Below are 18,535 nucleotides of genomic sequence, written 5' to 3' on the forward strand. Positions count from 1 at the left end.
GAGAACCCCATGAACCATATCAAAAGGCAAAATGATAGGATACTGAAAGAGGAACTCCCAGGTCAGTAGGTGCCCAATATGCTACTGGAGATCAGTGGAGAAATAACTCCAGAAAGAATGAAGGGATGGAACCAAAGCAAAAACAATACCCAGCTGTGGATGTGACTGGTGATAGAAGCAAGCTTTGATGCTGTAAAGAGCAATACTGCATAGGAACCTGGAATGTTAGGTCCATGAATCAAGGCAAATTGGAAGTGGTCAAACAAGAGATGGCAAGAGTGAACATTGACATTCTAGGAATCAGCGAACTCAAATGGACTGGAATGGGTGAATTTAATTCAGATGACCATTATATCTACTACTGTGGGCAGGAATCCCTTAGAAGAAATGGAGTAGCTATCATGGTCAACAAAAGAGTTCAAAATGCAGTACTTGGATGCAATCTCAAAAATGACAGAATGATCTCTGTTCATTTCCAAGGCAAACCATTCAATATCACAGTAATCCAAGTCTATGCCCCAACCAGTAATGCTGAAGAAGCTGAAGTTGAACGGTTCTATGAAGACCTACAAGACCTTTTAGAACTAACACCCAAAAAAGATGTCCTTTTCATTATAGGGGACTAGAATGCAAAAGTAGGAAGTCAAGAAACATCTGGAGTAACAGGCAAATTTGGCCTTGGAATATGGAATGAAGCAGGGCAAAGGCTAATAGAGTTTTGCCAAGAGAACACACTGGTCATAGCAAACACCCTCTTCCAACAACACAAGAGAAGACTGTACATATGGACATCACCAGATGGTCAACACCGAAATTAGATTGATTATATTCTTTGCAGCCAAAGATGGAGAAGCTCTATACAGTCGACAAAAACAAGACCGGGAGCTGACTGTGGCTCAGATCCTTATTGCCAAATTCAGACTGAAATTGAAGAAAGTAGGGAAAACCACTAGACCATTCAAGTTTGATTAAATCAAATCCCTTATGATTATACAGTGGAAGTGAGAAATAGATTTAAGGGCCTAGATCTGATAGATAGACTGCCTGATGAACTATGGACTGAGGTTCATGACATTGTACAGGAGACAGGGATCCAGACCATCCCCATGGAAAAGAAATGCAAAAAAGCAAAATAGCTGTCTGGGGAGGCCTTACAAATAGCTGTGAAAAGAAGAGAAGTGAAATGCAAAGGAGAAAAGGAAAGATATAAACATCTGAATGCAGAGTTCCAAAGAATAGCAAGAGATAAGAAAGCCTTCCTCAGCGATCAATGCAAAGAAATAGAGGAAAACAACAGAATGGGAAAGACTAGAGATCTCTTCAAGAAAATTAGAGATACCAAGGGAACATTTCATGCAAAGATGGGCTCGATAAAGGACATAAATGGTATGGACCTAACAGAAGCAGAAGATATTAAGAAGAGGTGGCAAGAATACACAGAAGAACTGTACAAAAAAGATCTTCACGACCAAGATAATCACAATGGTGTGATCACTCACCTAGAGCCAGACATCCTGGAATGTGAAGTCAAGTGGGCCTTAGAAAGCATCACTATGAACAAAGCTAGTGGAGGTGATGGAATTCCAGTTGAGCTATTTCAAATCCTGAAAGATGATGCTGTGAAAGTGCTACACTCGATATGCCAGCAAATTTGGAGAACTCAGCAGTGGCCACAGGACTGGAAAAGGTCAGTTTTCATTCCAATCCCAAAGAAAGGCAATGCCAAAGAATGCTCAAACTACTGAACAATTGCAGTCATCTCACACACTAGTAAAATGCTCAAAATTCTCCAAGCCAGGCTTCAGCAATATATGAACCGTGAACTTCCAGATGTTCAAGCTGGTTTTAGAAAAGGCAGAGGAACCAGAGATCAAATTGCCAACATCCGCTGGATCATGGAAAAAGCAAGAGAGTTCCAGAAAAACATCTATTTCTGCTTTATTGACTATGCCAAAGCCTTTGACTGTGTGGATCACAAGAAACTGTGGAAAATTCTGAAAGAGATGGGAATACCAGACCACCTGATCTGCCTCTTGAGAAATGTGTATGCAGGTCAGGAAGCAACAGTTAGAACTGGACATGGAACAACAGACTGGTTCCAATAGGAAAAGGAGTACGTCGAGGCTGTATATTTAACTTCTATGCAGAGCACATCATGAGAAACGCTGGGCTGGAAGAAGCACAAGCTGGAATCAAGATTGCTGGGAGAAATATCAATCACCTCAGATATGCAGATGATACCACCCTTATGGCAGAAAGTGAAGAGGAACTAAAAAGCCTCTTGATGAAAGTGAAAGAGGAGAGTGAAAAAGTTGGCTTAAAGCTCAACATTCAGAAAATGAAGATCATGGCATCTGGTCCCATCACTTCATGGGAAATAGATGGGGAAACAGTGGAAACAGTGTCAGACTTTATTTTTGGGGGCTCCAAAATCACTGCAGATGGTGATTGCAGCCATGAAGTTAAAAGAAGCTTACTCCTTGGAAGGAAAGTTATGACCAACCTAGATAGCATATTGAAAAGCAGAGACATTACTTTGCCAACAAAGGTCCATCTAGTCAAGGCTATGGTTTTTCCAGTGGTCATGTATGGATGTGAGTGTTGAACTGTAAAGAAAGCTGAGCACCGAAGAATTGATGCTTTTGAAGTGTGGTGTTGGAAAAGACTCTTGAGAGTCCCTTGGACTGCAAGGAGATCCAACCAGTCCATTCTAAAGGAGATCAGTCCTGGGTGTTCTTTGGAAGGAATGATGCTAAAGCGGAAACTCCAGAACTTTGGCCACCTCATGCAAAGAGTTGACTCATTGGAAAAGACTCTGATGCTGGGAGGGATTGGGGGCAAGAGAAGAAGGGGACAACAGAGGATGAGATGGCTGGATGGCATCACTGACTCGATGGACGTGAGTTTGAGTGAACTCCGGGAGTTGGTGATGGACAGGGAGGCCTCGCGTGCTGTGGTTCATGGGATCGCAAAAAGAGTCAGACACGACTGAGCAACTGAGCTGAACTGATAACTGTGGACGTTCCATCCCTCTAGGAGTGGCCCCATCCTACCTTCAGAGGTTGTACCAGACACTCCCATGGGCTCAACCTTGAGCACCAGTTCTCATTAGTTTGGATCCAGTACCAAGTCCAGCAGGTCCTTTTTTCTTCCTTCTCAACCTTGTCTGTGCTCCGCATTCTCCTACACTCCTGGGCCATTTCCAGAAGCTTTCATAATCACCACTTCCATTGTGCTCTCTTGGTGAAGGGTTTAATGATCCTGAAGGCCCTAGAAATACATTGAATTAAAACACAAAATGGATGGCATTGTGCATTTTAGTGAAACAGCAATTAGGAGCGGCAGTCACCATGTACTCCAGAGGGCAAGAGAGCTGAGGAGAAAAGGAATAAAGTGACCTCATAAAGACACTTAATTTCATTACCACCAGACACAGTTTCCCATTATTGCTCTTGGTGTTTAATGGTTTTATGATTCTGTCTATTGATGCTTAGCTAGTTCATTAACTGTGCTGCTAAAAATACACTTATCTCCAACAAAACCTTCATCACTAATAAAAGGGAGGGGAAAAAAGACCTCCATCATTACAAGAAAGCAGTGGGGTGGACATCCTTGAGTAGTATGTAACTCCTTGGCCCCAAAGTTCTCATGGATCCTGAGACTATAACCACACAAGTTTCATGTAACCAGTTTTAAAATGTAATCAAACAACTGTCCTATTACTCAGCCTGCTCCAACTAACCATTGTACTGATGATAATTGGCCTTGTCACTGTCAGATGACACTGGCTTTGACTGAGTCGTGTGAGTTGACCCATCACAGTGTTGGTGACAAATGAGATCTATGAAGATCTGCTTAAGTGTCCATTCATCCAGCAGGTGATTACTAAGCCCCTGCTGCTAAGTCGCTTCAGTCGTGTCCGACTCTGTGCGACCCCATAGACGGCAGCCCACCAGGCTCCCCTGTCCCTGGGATTCTCAAGGCAAGAACCCTGGAGTGGGTTGTCATTTCCTTCTCCAATGCATGAAAGTGAAAAGTGAAAGGGAAGTCGCTCAATCGTGTCCGACTCCTAGCGACCCCATGGACTGCAGCCTACCAGGCTCCTCTGTCCATGGGATTTTCCAGGCAAAAGTACTGGAGTGGGGTGCCATTGCCTTCTCCTACTAAGCCCCTACTGGATGCCAAGCTCCAGTTATGCAAACAGTGATACATAACACAGACAGGGTCCTGTTTTCTGACATTCTGACAGTCTAGTAGACGATGTGTGAATGTCGAGATCAGAGGAAGGAGAATTATTCCAATAATTGAACTAGGACTCAAAGTGGACCTCAGCTCCCGATACGGAGTGGGGGAGGAGAAAGCGGGTGTCAACAGGGCAGAAGGGGGGCACGGCTTTCCATCTCATTTAGCATAAAGCCATTACAGTGTCCTCCCAGGCCCTGCAGAGCGTGTCCTTGAGAGTCACCCTCTTTATCTCTCTTCCCAGCCTACAAGGGGTGAGAGGGGAAACCAGTGCAAATAACCCAGATCTGTAGTCCAGAGGGGGCCAGGGCCTAATAGAAACTTGTGTAAAGGTTTTTAGATGTCCTGCTTGTTCAAAGGGGTCTCTTTTTTCTTTGGAACCCAAACTGTCTTTGTCAGGCTATCTCCGGGTCTTCATTTCCTATCACCACTGTCCCTCAGTATCCACAGGGAGTTGGTTTCAGGATCCCCTGCAGATACCAAAATCCAAGGATGCTTCAGGCTCCTATCCTGCCAAATGGCAGTCCAGTCTGCCTTCCATATCTGTGAGTTCTAAATCCACAGTTGGTTGACCTCCTGGATGCAAATATCGGGGGCCCACCGCGCCTCTCCCCTTGTACACTCTGCTCTGGCCCCAGCGGCTTTGCACCTTCTCTGCGTGTCTGCCTATAATCTTCTTCCTCCAGATAGCGTCAGGGCTCAATCTCTCACTCTTTCAGTGAAACACCACTTCTCAGTGAAACATTTCCTGCCCACCCACCCACTCTCACCACTCCCTACCCCGTTCCCTGTTTTATTTTTCTCTGTAACTCTTACCACCATCTGTGATACTGTTATTTTCTTGATATGTTTGCTGTCTATTTCTCCCAACTAAAATATGGGTTCTTAGGGGGCGAGGACTTTCTGTTTTGTTCACTCCTGATTCCCCAGCACTACAGCAGTGTCTGGCTTGTAGAAGGTACTCAATAAATACTTGTTAGCTGCCTGACTGTACTTATTATTTATCTATGGTCTCTCAGCCCCAAGGCCACCCTCCGTATACTGCTCTGTAAGGCCTATGCTCCTTTGCCAGCTGACTTCCTCAGAAGCCTTCTCAGTGAAAAGATGCTCGGGGAAACAGAAGGCAAGAGAAAGGCAGAGACCACTGTTCTTCCTCCACCTCTCTCAGCCTTCTCTCTTTTCTCCTTCCCCTGGTGATGTCTCTAATGCTGCTGTGTTATTTCCATCATCCCAACTCCAGCTGAAATAGCCCCTCTTCCATAGCTCGGGCTCCTGAGGCTGTGACCCCTCTTCTGTACTCCCAGATCCTGGTAACACCCCTCCTCCTCCCTTTTGTTCCCAAGCCCCAGCTGTGGTGGCTTCTTCCAGCAGGTAATAAGCTCTGGGGTGGGACTTCCCTGGTGGTCCAGTGGCTAAGACGTTGTACTCACAACACAGGGGGCCCAGGGTTGAAAACTGGTCAGGGAATTAGATCTCACATGCCACAACTAAAGATCCTGCCACTAAGACCCAGCACAGCCAAATAGAAAGACAAAAATAAATATTTAGAAAAATTGAATTAAAAAAATAAATTCTTGATCACCCTTATGCAGCCCCAGACTTCCAACACCTGCACATTCCAAATCCTGTGTTAAATCCTCTCTGTTTGATATACCTAGTGTGGATTCTGTTTTCCTGACAAAATCCTGGTAGATTTCATGAACTTAGGAAAGGAAATCAAGCACAAGCACAGTCCTATAGACTAAGGAAAGGGCAAAGCTCTGGAAGAGGCTGTCCCACACTCCCTAACTTTGAGAGCAAAGACACGCCAAGAATAATGAGGCTGCCCAGCAGCAGGGACTGGTCTGCCAGATGCCAGCTGAAGGTTGGTCATACTTGATGTTGGGACAGACACCGAGGCATGTGCCTGGTCTCCAACAGGCTGGAATCCAGAAAGCCTGAACCACACACAGAGCCCAGAGGATCCAGCCAAGAGTCCCTGACACTCTCCATCCTAGGCCTGGGAGCATCTGCAGTGCCAGCATCATGGCAACCACCAGGGTGATTCTCAAGGTTATCATCTAATTGTGTTGGTGGTTATTGCTTCATGCCTCACATACTTCTCTCTCAGCAGCTCATCTCTGTGGCCAAAATTGAGACAATTCGGAGCTCATTTGTGCATTTTTTTTTTTTAAGTGTGTCTGAGGTTGAGATATATACATTTAATTGGTAATTGACACTCAAATGTTCCCGGAAAAGCTGTTTTCTGTAGTCCATCTAATCAATGGAATCTTAAAATTGAAGAATTGTGGTATTAACAAGAACAACTGAGTACCTTGATGTGGTCTAGGCCTTGATCCACTGCCTTATCCTTTCATACTAGGAACCACCCTATCGGGAAAGTGTAGCCCTCTAGAGGTGGGGTTGGGGCTGCGAAGCCTCTGTTCTAGTCCACCCAATGTGCTACCCATCCTCACACCTACGACCAGGAGGAAAGGTTGAGGAGCAGCTTCTGCTATCATCTTCTGGCGTCAGTAGTCAGCATCCTGAGACCTAGACAGAGGTCTCAGAACAGAGAAGATGCTCACTCTCCCAGGGGTCTTTCCAATGGGGCTGTGGACCCAGTGAGCATCTCCTCTGCAATATAGAAGGAAGAGTTTGAGCTGGGCCTGCCCTGCAGGGGGCTCCAGCCCAGTTAGGGAGAGATGTGCCTGGGGAAAGATAAGTGACCGTGGGAAGTACTGCCAATGACACAGAAATAGGACAATGTGTGTGAACAAAGTCCCCAAGGAGAGAAAACATTCCAGAACTGTGCTTTTCTTTGTGCTTCCATTGCCTCTGGGGAGAGAGTTTCTGAGTATCAGGAACTGTGCCGGCTCTTTGGCTTTGTTGCAATCCTCACAAATGACTTCAGAATGCAATGCAGGCCTCATCTTTCCCATCTTATAGATGCTGTGGGTCATTCAGATGGTGAACAGTCAAGCTGGACTTGAACCTCCGTCCACCCTGTCTTCAGTGTTTGTGTGCATGCAGGCTCACACACACACACACACCCCTTATCTGCTGTCTACAGAGGCAATTTTTTTTTGGAAAAAGCAACATAGAACACATTGCCAGATGCATTCAGAGTAGCCAAATCTTCCATAATCCTTCCTAGGTATTTTAATGTTTGCAAAAGAAAATGGATTTTTGTGGGCTTCTCTATCATTTTGTTTTGTTACAATGAGAAGCCTGTTTACAAAGTAAAGCAAACAAGTTGTAAAACCTGAGATTTATTCTTTGCCTGGCGAGCAAGCTTCCTGTGGAAACAGGGCTGCACAGAAAGAGTGACTTGGTCCTTGGCGCTGGCCTCTGCCCCAGGGAGCCCACTCTGTTTGGCATTGGGCTGGGTCACCTGGGAGACAGCAGGGTTACTAAATGCCAATCCACCGGGGACTCCCCATCTGGCCACCAAATGCCTCAGGCTCAAGTCTTCATTCATGTAACAGACATGCACCCAACACCTATAGGGCAGCAGGCGCTGGAGATGATAAAACAGCTCTGCTGTCAAGATGCTCAGTCTGATGAAGGAGACTGAATGGAAGTTATTTAGCAGAATACAACGTAAGAAGTGCTAAGTCACTTCAGTCATGTCAGACTCTTTGTGACTCCATGGACCATAGCCCGCCAGGCTCCTCAGTCCATGGGATTCTCCAGGCAAGAATACTGGAGTAGGTTGCCATGCTGTCCTCCAGGGGCTCTTCCCCACCCAGGGACTGAACCTGCATCTCCTGCATTGGCACACAGGTTCTTTACCACTAGTGCCACCTGGAAGCCCCAGAGTATAATATAAGAAGCGCTAAACCACAGTCTGTGGGAGCACTCGGTATGGGGAGCAACTAATTCTGCAGGAGTGGAGCAGGCAAAAGAAAGTGCTAAGAAAACTATAATAAAATCAGAGATAGAAAACTGAGACTTTGAAGGTTAAGGGGAATAGATAAAGCGAGAGAGAGAATTCCTGACAGAGGGCACAAAAAGAGAAAAATCTACCCAATGCAATCTATAGATTCAATGCAATCCCTATCAAGTTACCAACAGTATTTTTCAGAGAACTAGAACAAATAATTTCACAATTTGTATGGAAATACAAAAAACCTTGAATAGCCAAAGCAATCTTGAGAAAGAAGAATGGAACTGGAGGAATCAACCTGCCTGACTTCAGGCTCTACTACAAAGCTACAGTCATCAAGACAGTATGGTATTGGCACAAAGACAGAAATATAGATCAATGGAACAAAACAGAAAGCCCAGAGATAAATCCACGCACCTATGGACACCTTATCTTTGACAGAGGCAAGAATATACAATGGAGAAAACACAATCTCTTTAACAAGTGGTGCTAAGAAAACCGGTCAACCACTTGTAAAAGAATGAAACTAGAACACTTTCTAACATCATACGCAAAAATAAATTCAAAATGGATTAAAGATCTAAATGTAGGATCAGAAACTATAAAACTCCTAGAGGAAAACATAGGCAAAACACTCTTCAACATAAATCACAGCAGGATCCTCTATGACCCACCTCCCAGAGTAATGGAAATAGAAGCCAAAATAAACAAATGGGACCTAATTAAACTTAAAGGCTTTTGCACAACGAAGGAAACTATAAGCAAGGTGAAAAGACAGCCTTCAGAATGGGAGAAAATAAGAGCAAACAAAGCAACTGACAAAGAATTAATCTCAAAAATATACAAGCAGCTCCTGCAGCTCAATCCCAGAAAAATAAACGACCCAATCAAAAAATGGGCCAAAGAACTAAACAGATATTTCTCCAAAGAAGACATACAGATGGCTTACAAACACATGAAAAGATACTCAACATCACTCATTATCAGAGAAATGCAAATCAAAACCACAATGAGGTACCATCTCATGCCAGTCAGAATGGCTGCTATCAAAATGTCTACAAATAATAAATGCTGGAGAGGGTGCAGAGAAAAGGGAACCCTCTTACACTGTTGGTGGGAATGCAAACTAGTACAGCCACTATGGAGAACAGTGTGGAGATTCCTTAAAAAACTGGAAATAGAACTGCGACATGACCCAACAATCCCACTGCTGGGCATACACACTGAGGAAACCAGAAGGGAAAGAGACACGTGTACCCCAAAGTTCATTGCAGCACTGTTTATAATAGCCAAGACATGGAAGCAACCTAGATGTCCATCAATAGATGAATGGATAAGAAGGCTGTGGTACATATACACAATGGAGTATTACTCAGCCATTAAAAAGAATACATTTGAATCAGTTCTAATGAGGTGGATGAAACTGGAGCCTATTATACAGAGTGAAGTAAGCCAGAAAGAAAAACACCAATACAGTATACTAACACATATATATGGAATTTAGAAAGATGGTGACAATAACCCTGTGTACGAGACAGCAAAAGAGACACAGAGATAAAGAACAGACTTTTGGACTGTGTGGGAGAAGGCAAGGGTGGGATGCTTTTAGAGAACAGCATTGAAACATATATGTTACCATATGTGAACTAGATCACCGGCCTAGGTTCAATGCATGAGACAGGGCACTCAGGGGCGGTGCACTGGGATGACCCTGAGGGATGGGATGGGGCAGGAGGTGGGAGGGGGGTTCAGGATGGGGAACACATGTACACCCATGGCTGATTCTTGTCAATGTATGGCAAAAACTACTACATTATTGTAAAGTAATTAGCCTCCAATTAAAATTAATTAATTAAAAAAAGAACAGATGGCAGGACTTCTCTGGCTGTTCAGTGGTTAAGACTCTGCGCTTCCAGTGCAGGAGGCATAGGTTCAATCCCTGGTCAGGGAACTAAGATCCCACATGCTGTGCCATGCAGCCAAATAAAATAATAATAAATAAATAGATAAATAAATAATGTTGGCATCCTGTGACCATTTAAAAATTTTTAAAAATAATAAATTTTTTTAAAGAATAGATGTGCAGGTCAATGGGCACTATGAAGTTGGAACACACTTGTTAGGGAGGGGAGGTGTGCTGTGGATCAGATCTGGGGATTAGTCCTAGATGGACAAGTGTCATTTATAAATTTTTTAATTCCTGTTCGAGCACAGACTGATTTATTTCAGATCCTGGCTTAATTGATATTTTAATTATATGCTTACACCTGCAACAATTTCAAATGAGAGCAGGTACCTGCAATGAGATAATGTATGTGAAAGCACTTAGAGAACTGTGAAGTGTTATACAAACTGCTGCTTACATTGTTTTGCATTATTCTAAGACTCCTGAGGCAAAATACCAATTTATGCCCGTACCTATTCATGGAATCCCTGTCAGGGCATAGCGCACAGCGGGACCAGGAGCTGGGAGGGCTGGGGGAAGGAGGGCACACGATACTTCCCCAAACTCCTGTCCCCCTGGCCAGATTGCTCACCAGTCATCAGGTGGACATCAGTCCTTCTTAGACCAACAAGGAGATGGTGAGCTCATAAACCCTTGCACGGCAGGCCCCTCACCAAACCACAACCCTGGTTCAACGGCACTGTGTGGCTGAAAGGTAATTGACAATTTCTCACCCCAGCTCTCCACCTGTGTGGCCTTGGGGCGCCACAGTCCTCTAGACTTCAGTGTCCTCCTTTGGGACATTCAGAGATCATGGTGATATCTGCACAGGTTTTATCAGTTTCTGATTTTAAAAATCAGTTTTTATCAGTTTTCTCAGTTTCCTGGGGCTTCTATACAGAATTCAGAATCAAAAACTCTCTCTTCACAGCTAACTCATGTGGTCGTACTGGCCACACCAGGACAAGATGACATAGAAACAAGCAGGAGAGTGAAGCAGAGGGAGGTGACCCTCCAGGAGTCTACATTCTAACACGGACTCTGCCCACGACCTTGGATGCCACATTGAGCAGCACTTGATTGACTTGGTTTCCTCTCCTGACAAAAAAAAAAAAAAAAAATAGACTATCAGGAAAACCCTAAACCTCAATTTATCCAATAGTCAACCTAAATGCTATATCAGTTCATTCACTAAATTCATATTGAGTATCTATTTGATGGCAATGTGCCATGCACTAGTCTGGAAAGATTTTTTAATAATAATTTTTAAATGAAATATTTATAAATGATAATAAGACATAGCCTCTCAGAATTCATGCAGAATTCTAGCCAAGATAAAAATATGAGTATTTCCACAATGTTAAAATTTAGTCGTATTTGACTGTATGATGTGCCTTAATGCATGTAACCTATGTTTCCTATGTTTTATATTTCATTGTTTCCTGATGTTTTTGTTCCATAAATAACACTGTAATAACCAACTTTGTCCGTAAGTCTTTTCATTTCTATTTCTATTGAATATACTCCTAAGATGCAGCAAGATTACATAAAGTGGTGTTAAAGTTTTCAATATTCCTGATTAAAATAATAAAAAGATGGATATTTCCTATTTAAAGTCAGTGATTTTCCTGGAATCTTTTGAAGTAGACAATTAGAAAACACTGATACAAGTGCTATGTTAAGACTTTAGAGCAAGTTCCCAGAACAAGACTAGGCAAATGTGTTAAGTCGCTTCAGATTCTGCGACCCCCATGGACTGTAGCCTGTCATGCTCCTCTGTCTGTGGAATTCTCCAGGCAAGAATACTGTAGTGGGCTGCCATGCTCTCTGCTAGGGGACCTTCCTGAACCAGCGATCGAATCCACATCTTTTATGTCTCCTGCGTTTGCAGGCAGGTTCTTGATCACTAGGGCCACTTGGGAAGCCCTGGGCTAGGGACATAGTTGGTGCTGAATAAACACTTATTGAACTAACAGGTCTTAAGAACAGGGCATTGTGAAAGCACCTAGGAGAGATCACAGCCCATGGATGGGGTCAAGAAAAGCATCCTGAGGGAGGAACTCCTGATGCCTGTTATTGCATCACTGCCACATTGGAGGGAAACCCGGGCTGGGGGCTGGCAAGAGACCTACCCTCTAGGGAGTGTAGTTAAGAGAGCCACAGACCAGTCCCCACCCTCTTCCAAGACACAAAGGTAGACTAAACTACTACGATGTCAATACTGCATTTGCCAAAAGATGCCCAGGAAGCTGTAAGATGTTTTCAGGCCTGGGAGCAGTGGGGGGCTGGGGAGAGAATTGGTTATGGGAGCAGAGACATCCCCACTCAAAGTGAAGTGTTGACAAGCACCACCAATGGGTCCACATCACCTGCTGAGGGCACCCATTGCTCGCAGTCTGATTTTCACTGAATCACTGACTGTCTTGTTCAGTAGAAGCACAGAAGAATCTGGCCTAATTTACTTGCTGTAGCTCCTTCCCACAATTTCCTGATGGAATCATCTTATTAATCAGGAATTTCTCTTCATGTCAGAAAAAGAAGCTCTCCCAAGACTAGCTCCAGCCACTCAATCTAACCCATGCAGAATTCTGGTCACCCTGAAAACAAGGATGACTTCACTTTCTACCTGGTGGGAGTACGAGCTTGAAGAGGCTTCGGGAACCTGGTTGGTAATGCATGTGGAGTCTCAGCAGAGGGCAGAGCACTAGCCGTGATGGTAACTGAAGCTGCAGTTGACTCTGGGCTCCACCACTCACTAGCTTTTGGGCCCTAGGCAAGTCACAAGGCATCTCTGAGCTTCGGTTTCCTCTTGCAGTAGAGCACTTGGAGGGGTAACATGACCTCCAATGGAGAGGACATACCATGGAACACTCAGGAGCTGAGTGTCGAATTCTAAGCTAGCAGCGTAGCAGACACCCTGACCACATCACTGGAAGTGCACCCTGATGGATGCTCTGGTTGGGACATCTCCAAAGATCCCACAGTAGCAAAACAGGTGTCTCTCAAATTAGATAATTTTAGGAGAGTTGAATAGCATGTGTACAAAGAGCCAACTAATTAGAAAAGACCTTGATGCTGAGAAAGATTGAGGCCAGGAGGAGAAGGGGGCCTCGGAGGATGGGATGGGTGGATGGCATCACTGACTCAATAGACATGAGTTTGAGCAAGCTCCAGGAGACAGTGAAGGACAGGGGAATGTGGTGTGCTCTATAGTCCATGGAGTCACAAAGAGTGCAGACACAACTGAGCAACTGAACAACCAAAACAAGAAGGTGTGGGCAGGGTAGAGGGAGACCTTGGGAAACAGTGTAGTGCTGCTCTGGAGCTAATAACAGTTTGGTACCCTTACCATCCTACAGAGGCAAGGGCTTCACTAGAGCCCAGATGCAGAGAGCCATGTATGGAAAGAACTTCCCAGCAGGAGCTGTGACCTTCAGCAGAGGGATGCAGGAAGACAGTGCAGCCTAACAGGAAGAGGATCAGAAGAGCAAAGGCCCCCACCTCTCTCGCCTGCCTCTCCCTAGTCTCCTCCCAGTGCTCCCCATTGGCCAAACTCAAGCAGATGACAAAAGGTGAAGAAGCCCTCTGATACTGTCTATGCCGGTCAACCATCTGGGACAAAAGCAGGTTGAAGGGGGTGAGAGATTAGATTTGGAGGGGGAAACAGAGCTCTTTAGTACACCCCATAAAAGCAACCCATGACAGAGTCAACTTGGAACATGTACCAAAGCAATGGGGACCAAAGCAACGAGTTTACAACAGTCTCAGTCAAGTAAGATCTCTCCAGCTTCTGACCTCTCTCCTCCTCTCCTGCCCACCCCAGAGGGGTCAGAAACCACAGAGGGTCAGCAGAGCTGAGGGTAGGAAATGAGGTACAAAGCAGGGAGGGAGAGCTGACTGTGACCCTTTCTCACCGCAAGCTTTTAGCCTGATGGGAACATGAGTGGAGAATGGATTCATTAGAGGAGGTTGGGCTGCAGTAACAAAGAGACGCAAACATTTAGTTACTCAACATAATGAGGATTATTTCTTGCTCATAAAACAGTGCAGGAAAGTTCCAGGTTAGGGTAGTGAGGAAGGCAGGAGGCTTTGCTGCACACAGTTCAGTTCAGTTCAGTTGCTCAGTCGTGTCTGACTCTTTGTGACCCCATGGACTGCAGCACGCCAGGCTTCCCTGTCCCTGACCAATGCCCAGAACTTGCTTAAACTCATGTCCATTGAGTCTGTGATGCCATGCAACCATCTCATCCTCTGTCATCCCCTTCTCCTCCTGCCTTCAATCTTTCCCAGCATCAGGGTCTTTCCAATGAGTCAGTTCTTTGCATTAGATGGCCAAAGTATTGGAGCTTCGGGACTGATTTCCTTTAGGATTGACTGGTTGGACTTCCTTGCAGACCAAAGGAATGTCACAGTTCAAAAGCATCAATTTTTCGATGCTCAGCCTTCTTTATGGTTCAACTCTCACATCCATACATGACCACTGGAAAAACCATACCTTTGACTAGATGTACCTTTGTCAGCAAAGTAATGTCTCTGCTTTTTAATATGCTGTCTATGTTTGTCATAGTTTTTCTTCCAAGAAACAAACATCTTTTAATTTCATGGCCACAGTAACTATCTGCAGTGATTTTGGAGCCCAAGAAAATAAAAATCTGTCACTGTTTCCATTGTTTCCCCATCTATCTGCCATGAAGTCATGGGACCGGATGCCATGATCTAAATTTTTTGAATACTGAGTTTTAAGCCAGCTTTTTCACTCTCCTCTTTCACTTTCACCAAGAGGATCTTTAATTCCTCTTCGCTTTCTGCCGTAATGGTTGTGTCTCCACTTTCTGCCATAAGGGTCATGTCAACTGTATATCTGAGGTTATTGATATTTGTCCCAGCAATCCTGATTCCAGCTTGTGCTTCATCCAGCCTGGCTTTTCGCATGATGTACTCTGTATATAAGTTAAATAAACAAGATGACAGTATACAGCCTTAACATATTCCTTTCCCAATTTGGAACAGGTCTGTTGTTCCATGTCCAGTTCTAACTGTTGCTTCTTGACCTGCATACCAATTTCTCATGAGGCAGGTAAGGTAGTCTGGTATTCCCATCTCTTGAAGAATTTTCCACAGTTTGTTGTGATCCACAGAGTCAAAGGCTTCAGCATAGTCAATGAAGCAGAAGTAGTTTTTTTGGAATTCTCTAGCTTTTTCTATGATCCAGCAGATGTTGGTAATTTGATCTGGTTCCTCTGCCTTTTCTAAATCAAGGTTGAACATCTAGAAGTTCTTGGTTCACGTACTGTTGAAGCCTAGCTTGGAAGATTTTGAGCATTACTTAGCATGTGAAGTGAGTGCAATTGTGCGGTAGTTTGAGCATTCTTTGGCATTGCCTTTCTTTGGGATTGGAATGAAAACTGACCTTTTCCAGTCCTGTGGTCACTGCTGAGTTTTCCAAATTTGCTGACATATTGAGTCCAGCACTTTCACAGCATCATCTTTCAGGATTTGAAATAGCTCAGCTGGAGTTCCATTATCTCCACCAGCTTTGTTCATAGTGATACTTCCTATTGCACACTTGGCTTCACACTCCAGGATGTCTGGCTCTAGGTGAGTGATCACACTATCATGATTATCTGGGTCGTGAAGATCTTTTTTGTACAGTTCTTCTGTGTATTCTTACCACCTCTACTTAATATCTTCTGCTTCTGTTAGGTCCATACCATTTCTGTCCTATATTGAGCCCATCTTTGCATGAAATGTTCCCTTGGTATCTCCAATTTTCTTGAAGAGATCTCTAATCTTTACCATTCTATTGTTTTCCTCTATTTCTTTGCATTGATCACTGAGGAAGGCTTTCTTATCTTTCCTTGCTATTCTTTGGAACTCTGCATTCAGATGGTTGCATCAAGAGTTTTGCATTGTTTCTGCACAGTTATTCAGAAATCCTGGCTGATAATCCTTAATGCACAGCTTCCATCTCAGTCAACTGGAATTAGGAAACAGTATTGACCAGCTTCCCTGGTGGCTCAGTGGTAAAGAATCTGCCTGCCAATGCAGGAGATCCGGGTTCAGTCCCTGGGTGGAGAATACCCCCTGGAGAAGGAAACTGTAACCCACTCCAGTACTCTTGCCTGGAAAATCCCATGGGCAGAGGAGCCTGGTAGGCTGCAGTCCATGGGGTCGCGAAGAGTCGGACACGACAAAGTGATTTCACTTTCACTTTTCACTTTCATGCATTGGAGAAGGAAATGGCAACCCACTCCAGTGTTCTTACCTGGAGAATCCCAGGGATGGGGGAGCCTGGTGGGCTGCTGTCTATGGGGTCGCACAGAGTCAGACACGACTGAAGCGACTTAGCAGCAGCAGCAGCAGCCAGTATTCTTGTCTGAGAAATCCCATGGACAGAGGAGCCTGGTGGGCTATAGTCCATAGGGTCACAAAGAGTCGGACATGACTGAGTGACTAAATACTTCACACACACTATCATAGAGCCTTCTGCTTTAAACACTATATTCACCCCAACCCAATACTCACTTGATGACTTAGTTTGAACTGTTATGACAAATAACCATAGATTGGACTGCTTAAACAGTAAGTGTCTATCTCTCACAGTCTGGAGGCTGGAAGTCTGAGATCAAGGTGCCTCCATGGTCAGTCTCTGCTGGGAGCCCTCTTCTGGGCTCCAGATTGCCAACTTCTCACTGTGTCCTCACAAGGCAGAAAGAGGGCAAGAGAGCACTCCAAGGTCCCTTTTATAAGTGCTCCACACTCATGACCTAACCATTTCCCAAATGCCCACCTCCTAAAACCATCATATTAGGGGTTAGGATTTCAAAAGAAGAATTTGGTAGGAACAAAACCATTCAGTCCATAACAATGACCAAGAACTTGTTATGTACTAGGAAGGTGGTTAGAGCAACCAGGAGAGGGAGCTGAGGGCCACAGAATACAGGCCAAATCAAGGGGCATCAGGCTGTAGCCATCACAGGCAGGATCCGCCTGGAAACAAATCATTTCAGTGACACATTGTAGGGGAGCTCTGGGTCAAGATCCAGGTAAAACTAGTAAAGATTTCACCAGCATTTGAGGGCTCCTAGATGTCCTCCTGAGACCAAGCCCAGGGGACAGCACTTTAGACTGGGTATGGCTTCATCCAACTTAGGTCCTAAGTAAATCTCCCCATCTTCTATTACATTCTCTTCCAACCCCACCTCCACTGTTACCATCATCTGAATTTGATGTCCAAGCTATAAATGGTGGACCCAGGGTTTGACTCCCAGCACTTACCCCAAGGCTGCAACCACTCCACCATGAAAATAGTACTCCCAGTGCCTAATGATAAGAGAACACGTGGAAAGTGCTTACCCTAACTTAGGGTTGCCATCAAAAGATACATCACAGAGGGTGGCTTACACAACAGAAATTTACTTTTTCACAGGTCTGGAAGCTGGAAATCTAAGATCGAGGTATCTACAGGGTTGGTTTCTTCTGAGAACTGTGAGCAAAGGATCTGTGCAGGCTCTCTGCTGGGCTTGTCGGTGGCTATCTTCTCCCTGGGTCTCCATATCATCTTCCCCCTGCGTGTGTCCAAATCTCCTCTTCCTATAAGGACACCAGTCATGTTGTATTAGGGCCCATTCTAAAGAGTTCATTTTCTCTTAATTACCTATGTAAAGACTTTACCTCCAAGTGTGGTCACAGTCTGAACTATTGAGGGGTCAGGACTTAGACATATGAACTTGGGGAGGGGGAACATACAGTTCAGCCCACAACACAAGCTAAATGGTTGTAGCTATTACGGTGATTCCACTCCCACATTCTCAACTTGAGACTCACCCTACCATCATCTTTGTGTCCCCTACTCCCCTAACAATCAAACTCTTGCAGTCATTGTTAACCAAGACACCTTGAACTTACCCTCCACCAAGCATTTTTGTACCATAATCTGCCTAGTGGCTCAGATGGTAAAGAATCTGCCTGCAATGCAGGAGACCAGGGTTAGATCCCCGGTTTGGGAAAATCCCTTGGAGAAGGGAATGGCTACCCACTGCAGTATTCTTGACTGGAAAATCCCGTGGACAGAGGAGCCTAGCAGGCTATGGTCCATGGAGTTGCAAAGGGTTGAACGTGACCAAGTGACTAACACTTTTTTTCAACAATCTACTTTTGACAACACAGCCACCAAATCCTCCTTACTGGAGGCTCAGCTCAAGTCCCACTGACCTGTGGCCATTCTTGCCACTCCAGCCACTGGAAAGTAAGAAAGAAAGTTAATGCATGTGGAGCACTTATGATATATTTTTACCAGCAACCTATCATTCTATGATTTCATCTTCCTATACACCCCCCCCCCAACAGGTTAGGAAATTGAAGCTCAAAGTGATTAAGTCCTGTGTCCAAGGTCACTCAGCAGATGAAGGTAGGAATGTCCAATTCCATGGTCTCCCAGTCCTGAATTCCTGTAGCAATCCTGGCCAGAAGCATTCATC

The 18,535-nt window shown here is 44.7% G+C and overlaps 1 long non-coding RNA gene across 1 annotated transcript in view; it reads right to left on the bottom strand.

The window, feature by feature from the left end:
- The window catches only part of LOC112579521, a 115,780-nt gene that overhangs the window by 13,839 nt on the left and 83,406 nt on the right, over window positions 1-18,535 (bottom strand). The window contains exon 3 of the long non-coding RNA XR_003103816.3: window positions 3,054-3,270. This is a non-coding gene — a long non-coding RNA (uncharacterized LOC112579521). The remainder of the gene's footprint in view (window positions 1-3,053; window positions 3,271-18,535) is intronic.

The sequence above is a fragment of the Bubalus bubalis genome, chromosome 16, assembly GCF_019923935.1.
Source record: "Bubalus bubalis isolate 160015118507 breed Murrah chromosome 16, NDDB_SH_1, whole genome shotgun sequence".
In the NCBI taxonomy this organism is placed as follows: domain Eukaryota; kingdom Metazoa; phylum Chordata; class Mammalia; order Artiodactyla; family Bovidae; genus Bubalus; species Bubalus bubalis.